Here is a 9396-nt window from a genome sequence, read left to right on the forward strand (position 1 = left end):
GTGATGCGTACATGAATTTTCAGAAGGCAGTTGATACAGTGCCACACGAGAATTGTGATGAAACTATATGTCGGTGGAAAAACGATGGTAGCAATGTGGATGTAAAATGTGGATGACATAAAATAGACGGTAATGGTCAATGAATATTTTTCAGGCTGGAGGAAGGACTAGTGTGGAGTTCCTTTGGTTGTTATTGGGACCCTTGTTTTTCCTAATATATTATTGATCTGGATATTGGTGTGCAGGGGGCAGTTTTGAAGTTTGCCAATGACAGAAAACTTGGAAGAGTTGTAAATTGCATAAGGACGTTGACAGGTTGGTGGAGTGCACGGATAGATTGCAGAGAAGGCTGAACGCAGAGAAGCGTGAGGTGATGCACTTTGGTAAGAAGAACATTGAAAGATAACATAAAATAGGAAGCACAGTTCTAAATGGGACATAGAAGCAGAGGGACCTGTCTGTACCTGCATAGATCATTGAAGTTGGTAGAACTCGTGGAAAAAGCAATTAATAAAGCCGACAGTGTCCTTAGTTTCATTATTTGAGACATAGAGCACAAAAACAAAAGGGTGACATTAAATTCATACAAAATACATATTAAACCTCAGCTGGAGTATTGTATACATTCATGGGTGCCACATTATAGAAAAGTTGTGAATGAATTGAAGAAAGTACAGAAGTGATTTACAAGAATGGTTTCAAGAATGAGAAATTTTAGATATCAGGATAGATTGAAGAAGCTGGGATTGTTCTCCTTTGTAGAGAAAAAGCCTAAGGAGATTTTGATGATAACAAGGTGTAGAGCTGGATGAACATAGCCAGCCAAGCAGCATCAGAGGAGCAGGAAGGCTGATGTTTCGGGTCAGGACCCTTCTTCAGGAATGAGGTTTCTGGAGGTTTTGATGGAGGGTTTCTAAAATCATGAACAGACTGAATGAAGTAGATAGAAAGAAGTTGCTCCCACAAGAGCAAGAAGGCATAGATTTAAAATGATATGCAGAAGAAGCAAGGGTGATGTCAGAAAAAAACATTTTCATCTAGAGATTAGTTAAGGTGTGGAATACAACACCTGGAAACATGATGGAGGCAAGTTCAGTTGAGGCACTTAAGAGGGCATTGGCTATTTGTTTGGATAGAAATAGTATGCAGGGATATAGAGAAAAGGCAGGAGATTGGCACTCAGTAATGATGCTCACTTGAAGAGTCAGTGCAGGCACAATGGACCAAATGGTCACATCCTGTACCATAATAATCTGAATCTGAGCTTTTGTCTTGGATTGCCTTCTATTAAATTCAGGTTTTAGCTCCATTTTCAATCATGTATTTCTTTTCAGTTTTTTGGAAGATCTTAATTTTTGCTTTTAAAAACTGAAGGTCTCGTTCAGATGATGTTTAAGTTTAAGTGATTGGACATTACGTGAATGATTTATTTAAATTATATTGTTATTTTTCTTCACTGACATTCCATTAATCTTCATGCTCGGAACAGAAAAGATGGCACTTTCATATATGGGGACAGAAACTTCTGTCTTCCTGAGTGACAGGCAGGTACGCAGCTGAGGAGCAAAATTTCAGGACATTACATAGAAGTCTAAAATGTTCATGGTACTTGAGAATTTTGTCAGAGTAGAAAAGCTGAAGAACAGAGACTGCACTCATCAGAGGAACAAATTCTCCTGTTGAGCAAACAAGTATACAGGAATTTACAAAAGAATTTAAACATTAATGAGGCTAACATGTAGAACATAGAACAGCGCAGTACAGGCCCTTCGGCCCTCGATGTTGCGCCGACCTGTGAAACCGATCTTAAGCCCATCTAACCTACACTATTCCGTTATCATCCATATGTTTATCCAACAACCATTTAAATGCCCTTTAAAGTTGTCAAGTCTACTACTGTTGCAGGCAGGGCATTCCACGCCCTTACTACTCTGAGTAAAGAATCTACCTGTGACATCTATCCTATTATCTATCACCCCTCAATTTAAACCTATACCCCCTCGTGCCAGCCATCACCATCGAAGGAAAAAGGCTCTCACTTTCCACCCTATCTAATCCTCTGATCATCTTGTATGTCTCTATTAGGTCACCTCTAAACCTTCTTCTCTCTAACGAAAGCAGCCTCAACTCCCTCAGCCTTTCCTCGTAAGACCTTCGCTCCATACCAGGCAACATCCTAGTAAATCTCCTCTGCACCCTTTCCAGTGCTTCCACGTCCTTTCTATAGTGCGGCGACCAGAACAGTACACAGTACTCCAAGTGCTGCCGCACCAGAGTTTTGTACAGCTGCAACATGACCTCATGGCTCCAACACTCAATCCCTCTTCCAATAAAACCTAACACACCGTACGCCATCTTAACAACCCTATCAACCTGGGTGGCAACTTTCAGGGATCTACACACATCGACGAGATCCCTCTGCTTGTCCACACTACCAAGAATCTTACCATTAGCCCAGTACTCTGTATTCCTGTTACTCCTTCCAAAGTGAATCACCTCATACTTTTCCACATTAAACTCCATTTGTCACCCCTCAGCCCAGCTCTGCAGCTTATCTATGTCCCTCTGTAACCTGCAATTTTCTTCATGCTTCAGAGCCTAATGGTCTATTTTGAGATGAGATGCAAGTTGCAGGTCACCATTGCCTGGAGTTGACATTAATATATAATAGTTGTGTTCTAGTGTAGGGAGGCTGAGACCCTTGGTGGAACAACTGGAGACCGGGCTAAATTGGTGAGCACATTGGAGCACTCGCATTGAGTGTTCTTTTCCAAGTGCAAGGATGAGAAGCTGCAGAGTTGAACCTCGCAGATAACCATGGATTCTAACCACTGTGATTTGAAAACTCATGGAGATGCAAATGCAAGAAAGGGCAAGAGGATTATGAGGCAGGCATCTCTAAAACTAGGCACTATCTCTGTTTTGAGATTCTGCCATTTTATAAGCACAAAATATTTGAGACCTCCTCTTCAATAACCTGCATCCTTCTCAGAAAATATGGCATTTGCTTTTCCCCAGCGAGCCTTTCAGTAATTGATTAGACAGCCCTGAGAGAATTGTTCTTCCTTTTCCAATATTTGGCTTTGCTACTTACTTTGCATTTTGATGTTGGTGCTTCCTCCTCTTTGGGAGAAGTCCACTCAATATTACTCTTTTGGATTTGAGTATTGTTGGGCAATTTGTTATAATATCACATCACAACAGAAAGGTTTTCTTTTCCCTTGCTTCACAACACCTTAAAATATTATAATGTGTATAAAATTGAAGTACAATGTATATACTCCCCTTTCATGTCATATATTCATAAAATAAACCTATACTTCTGCAAGTATATATACTTATGATAGGATTATTTAACAACATGAAGTGCTTGTGTGAAATGAATGGTGGTGAATCTCTTTTTCGCAATGGATTCCCATCTTTTCAGCAACACATACATCAGCTCCTACTTATTAAAATTATTGAGTTTTCCTTTTTAGAAGCCCAAAGCATTTTTTTTGTCTTTAGACACATTTCAAACTTGTGCACTTGCCGTTGACTAATCAGTGTGCTATTCCTGCAGCCTTCTAAGATTTGTAAGCTACATTTCTAAGGTTGTTTCCAAACTCTTCTATATTGTGTTTCCTGACCTGTTTTCATCTTTTGTTTGACACTGGTGTTATTTTGGGGAGTCAATGTGATCTACTTGGGCTCCTAATTATGCAATTCCTTACTTTAAAATTTCCCTATCTTTCAAATCACTCCTTGGCCCCTTCATCCTGACTACTGAATTCTTTTCCATCCCTACATATCTAGTTCTAGTCTCTCTTGAACTTCCTGATTTTGATTGCTCCAGCTGCGAAGGACCAAAATTTTAAAATAATATGCATAGTACTCTTTACTGCTTTTTAAATGCAGTGTTGGTCAAGTTGTTTTGTTTTAAATTTGCCATAATTTCTCCTAATGTCAATCCTTTCTTTTACAACATGCCTGTGAAGTGCCTTGAGACACTAAAAGGTGTGAATTGTGAATAGATTCACAATCTTGATTTTTTTCATTGGTAATTGGCTTTCATTTGTAAGAAGTGGCAATCAAATTGGCTACATATGTAGAAGCAATAAGTGCAGAGTGCTGTCATCTGCAAGCTAACGTGCAGTTGAAGACATGCTATTATGCGTAGCAATAAAATTCATCCTTGAGCACTTTCCTGTTATTTTCTCATTAGAACAGTACAAAACACTGCATTCAGTTTTCAGAAAACATATATGACTATAGGAGGTGTAGTGCAGATTCACCAAAATGCTACCAAAGCTAAAGTGTTAAGTTCTGAGAAAAGGTCGCAAAGATTGGGTTGTCATTCTTTTGAATATGATTAATTCAGTGAAGATCTGTTTAATGTGAATAAAGGAAGTATGAAAAAAATTTGGAACATCAGCCATTAAGCTCTTCAAGTCTGCTCCACTGATCTTAATCATTGCTGATCATCTACCTCAATGTCATATCCCTATATTATCCCCATATCCCTTGATGCTGTTAGTAATTAGAAATCTATAGCTTCTCACTCGTGAACTTATTTAATTTCTTCCACAGCTGTCTGGGCTGGAGAATTCAAAAGATTCACTGCCCTCTTGAGTGAAGAATTTCCTCCTCATCAGTCCTTCTGTTGGGAGATTGTAAGTTCTGTCGGGGTCTGATTCTAGACCCCAAAGCCAGGGGGGGCATCCATTTTCATATTTATTCTGTCTCTCCCCTAATGAATTTTCTAAGTGCCTATGAGATCACATTTCATTCTTTCCAACTCTGGAGAATACAGTCCCTGTCACCTCAATCTTTCACTGGACAACTCTACCAGTACAGGAATCAGTGTGGTGAACCTCCGCTGCACTCCCTCTGTGGAAAATATATCGTCCCTTAAGGACGGGGACCACAGCCACACAGTCTTGCAGGTGTGATCTCACTGATGTTGTAGCTTCAATTACATAGACTTCTTTGCTCCTGTACTAAGTTCTCTTGTCAGTAAGGCTAATGTACAGTTTGCCTACTGAAATGCTTGCAGTACCTACACAGCAGCTTTCAGTGACTTGTGAACAAGGACACCTCTGTCCCATTAGACAGGAATAGGTTGCAATCATTCACCATTTGAGAAATATCTACACCTTTAGTTCTCCTACAAACGTGGATTTGCTCACACTTAACTGCATTGTATTTTATCTGCCATGCCTTGCTCACTTACTCACCCCCCCCTTAACTTCCCTAATTCTTCACATTTTCCTCTCCACTCACATTCCTGCTAAGTTTTGTGCCATCTCCAAACTTGGAAGTATTGCAATTGGCCTCAAGTCCAAAGTCCTAATAAAACATCTGGGGTCAATACACCAATTCTTATGGTACTTTACTAGTCATAGTCTGCTAATCTGAGAATTAACCATGTATTCCTACTGTTTTCTGCCTATTAACCTTAAATTGTCCAACCCAGAGACCTTCTAAGAAATCCAAACGCACTATATTCACTAAGTTCCCTTTATCAACTCTGCTGATAACATCCTCGAACTGTGAGATCTCACAAATACCCTGATTCCATCTTTTATTAGCTGCACGAGACCTGGTCGACTTTTTTTTGACTAACAGTACTGAATAACTAGTATCTTTTAATATTCAGTCCCATTCTTGGATACCCTTCAGACACATCTCTGCATTGGCAATTCAATTAAACCCTTTATACTTCTATTCAAGCCATCAATTCCCCTATCTTGTTGAGAATGCTGTATACATTCAGATAGCGTGCTTTTAATTCTGCCTTTTTGACACTAATCTGTGATTTCATTGGCAGTAGGATTTGTTGGTGCTTTTCACATTCCCTTTTCTACTTCACATAACATCTTTGCTTTTGCTCTATCCAACATTCAACAAGCTAGTTTAAACCATTTCCAATAAACAGGAAAATCTCCCCATGAGGATATATGGTCTCAGAACTTAAGGTGTAAACTTCCCTCCTTCTACAGATTCTTTCTGCTCTAGAACCAGTCCCAGTTCCCTAGATATCTAAAGGCCTCTCTCCTACACTATTTTCCAAGTTTTGCTCACTAGCAAGGGATAAGCAATCCAAAGATCAGAGGCCCTGCTTTTCAGTCTTTTGCCTTATTCTCTTATTTTTAATTTCAGAATCCCAGCCCTCTTTCTCCCTGTTTTATTGGTTATGTATGGGCCACAATCTCTGGCCCTTCACCCTCTCAGAAAGGAATGTTCTGAAACCACTCTGACATCCTTGAACCAGGTGCCAGGGAGGCCATCCTGGAATCTCAATGACCGCCACAGAACTGTCTGCTTTTTCACCTAACTTATTGATTAATCTGTCACTACTGTCCTTCCACTTGAGGACATTTCAGCAAACTAATTGCTTGACAAGTATTAAGAATGTACTAGCAATGTAATTGTTTGACAGGTGCTAATAATACATACCTAATGGGAAGCCCAGCAGCAGATCCATATATCTTTTGTGTTTTCACCAGATGACCTCATAAATAATTGAGGACAAACTAGCGAGTTATACCAAGATGGACAGAAAGAGCCTGTTTAAATATATAATAAGAAAGAGATGCTAACGTGAATACAGGCTCCTTAGAGAATGAGGCTGGGGAAATAATAATGAAGAACTAGGAAAAGGCAAAGAAGTAGAACAGATACTTTACAACAGGCTTCACAATAGAGGATAGTAATACCTTTCCCAAAAATAGTATATAATGAAGGGGCTAAAAGAGATGAGGAAATAAATATGGGAATTGTCACCAGAGGAAAGGGGAAACTAATGAGGCTAAAGACCAATTAAATCCCCTGGATATGAAGGTTTGCATTTGAGAATTTTAAAAGTATCAGCTGTAAAGATAGTTGACGGACTGGTAGTAATTTCAAGGATCTGTAGATTCTGGAAAAGTTCCAGAGGATTTGAAAACTTAATGTAACACCGTTCCTCAAAAAGGGAGGAATAAAAAACAAGATAAAAGTTAGCTTAACATCTATTGTTGGGAACATTTTCAAGTCTGTTATAAAGTATATAATAGCTGAGCATTCAGAAACCCATAATATTACCAATCAGAGCCAGGTGAAATCATGCCTGACGGAATCATTATTGTCTTTTGAGGAGGTAACAAGAAGGATAGATAAAAGAAACAGTTATCCATTTGGATATCCAAAAGGCATTTGTTAAGGTACTATACATAAGGCCTCAGTTAATACCTCAGTATCTGTAGTGATAGGCGTTGTATATTAACATGGATAGAGAATTGGCTAACTAATAGAAAACATAGAATTGATACGGGGAAGGCATATAACTAGTGGAGTAAGAGTCAATGGTGGGGCCATAATTATTTACAATATAAATGACTTTGATGACACAAGTAAACGTACAATCGTCACATTTGTGGATGACAAAAATAGGTGAAAGGCAAGTAGGGAAGTTGACACAAGTCCAGGAAGGGATATAGATAGGTCAAAGGAGTGGGCGCACACTAGGCAGATAGAATATATTGTGAGAAAACGTGGGGTTATGTACTTTGGCAAGAAAAATGGATGTGCTTAATAGTATTTAAATATGGAAGGACCACAAAGTTGCTGCAGAAAGGGATTTGGGGACCCCAGTGCATGAATCACAATAAGCTAGCATCCAGGTTCGGCAGAAATTTGGGAAGGCACGTGGAATATTGATCTTAATTTCAAAGAAATGGAGTATAAAAATAGAGGTCTTGCTAAAATTACACAAGGCACTTGTCAGATCACAGCTGGAAAACTGAATAGTTCTGGTTCCCTTATCTAAGGAAGGATATCCTGGCATTAGAGATGGCTAACTGGGTTGATCCTGGATATGGAGGGATTTTCTTATGAGAAGAGGTTGAATAGGTTAGGCTACACTCAGTGGAGTTTACGAAATTTAAAGGAGAACTTATTGGAACATATTCATTAGAAACATGACAGGGTAAATATGAGGAGGTCATTTCAGCTTGAAGAAGAGTCTAAGACCAGAGGCCAATAACTCAGAATAAGAGATTGCCTATTTTAGCAGTATTGAGGAATTTTATTTCTCTGGGTGGTGAATCTATGGAATTCTTTACCACAGAGTTGTATTAAGGCTGGATCATTACTCATATTCAGGACTGAGATAGACAAGTGTTTTCATCAGTTAGGAAATAAACAATTATGGGTAAAAGGCAGGAAAGTGGAGTTGATGATTATTAAATCAGCCATGAATTCGTTGGTGGAGTAGACTGGTGAGGTCAAATGACCTACTTCTCCGAGGTATTATGCTGTTCCAAATCAACTTTTAAATAGGAAATGAACGTTGGTGAAAGCAGTGGTTAAAATTAGCATAAGGTGATTTGTATAGTTTTAAAAAGTAACACAACTGGGTGGCACTGTAGTTAGCACTGCTGCCTCACCATATTAGGGACCCAGGTTCGATTCCAGCCTTGGTTGACTGTTCGCATGTTCTCCCCAAGTCTGAATGGGTTTCTACCAAGTGCTTGAGTTTCCTCCCACAGTCCAAAGATGTGCAGGTTAGATGCATATTTGCAGCTTAGGTGGATTATGTTAAATGCAACAAAAACAAAGTTGCTGGAAAAGCTCAGCAGGTCTGGTAGCATCTGTGAAGGGAAAAACAAAGTTAACGTTTCGGGCCCAGTGACCCTTCTTCAGAACTGAGGAGTTAACTCAGTTTTTTCCTTGACAGATGCTGCCAGACCTGCTGAGCTTTTCTTGCAACTTGATTTTTGTTCCTAATTTATAGCATCTGCAGTTCTTTCAGTTCCTCTTTATGTTAAGTGCAAGGTTACTTGGATTGTGTTGGGGATTGGTTTTGAGTGGGATGCTCTTCAGAGGGTCAGTGCAGAATCCATGGGCTGAATGTGGGGATTCTATGATTCTAAAGATCTACCAGAAATAAAGATCATTGTTTGTTCTTCAACAGGAGATTGTTTTCACCTACCATTGGTTAAAATGAAGCTCAGCAGCACAGAAGTCCACAGATTGGCAGACATCACAAAGACATGAAAATCCAACTTCATTTTTGTGTTGTTTATAAATTAAATTGCGAAAATTGTAAATATTTGTAAATATATATTTTTATTAAAGCAGTTCTTATGTTTTGCATTTATTGAATTTTGTTTACTTTATATTCTTTCATTAATCATTTTATACATTTTAGAATCTACAACTAATCTAGAAATCAGTTGATACCACTTTTTTGCTGCTTCTGAAGTAGCGGTTGCAAAGGAGGAGATCTGTATGTTTGAATTGTGTACACAGGCTCCTCTGACAACACCAAAGGGATTATAGTCAAAACTATAGGGTTTCAAAAATGTATTGATTTTCTGTAGTGTATTATCACGAATAATACTGGTAAATAGTTGAAGTTGAGTGAAGGTCCAC

General features: G+C 38.9%; 1 protein-coding gene across 4 annotated transcripts in view; it reads left to right on the top strand.

Annotated features, from left to right (window-relative positions):
* The window catches only part of LOC125451806 (KH domain-containing, RNA-binding, signal transduction-associated protein 3), a 176837-nt gene extending 167720 nt beyond the window's left edge, over nucleotides 1–9117 (top strand). For all 4 annotated transcript variants that reach the window (XR_007247396.1, XR_007247395.1, XR_007247397.1 and 1 more), the window contains one exon: nucleotides 8936–9117. The gene's annotated coding sequence lies outside the window, so the exon portion shown is untranslated. The remainder of the gene's footprint in view (nucleotides 1–8935) is intronic.
* Nucleotides 9118–9396: the final 279 nt, after the last annotated feature.

Source organism: Stegostoma tigrinum, chromosome 5 (genome assembly GCF_030684315.1).
Source record: "Stegostoma tigrinum isolate sSteTig4 chromosome 5, sSteTig4.hap1, whole genome shotgun sequence".
Classification (NCBI taxonomy): Eukaryota; Metazoa; Chordata; class Chondrichthyes; order Orectolobiformes; family Stegostomatidae; genus Stegostoma; species Stegostoma tigrinum.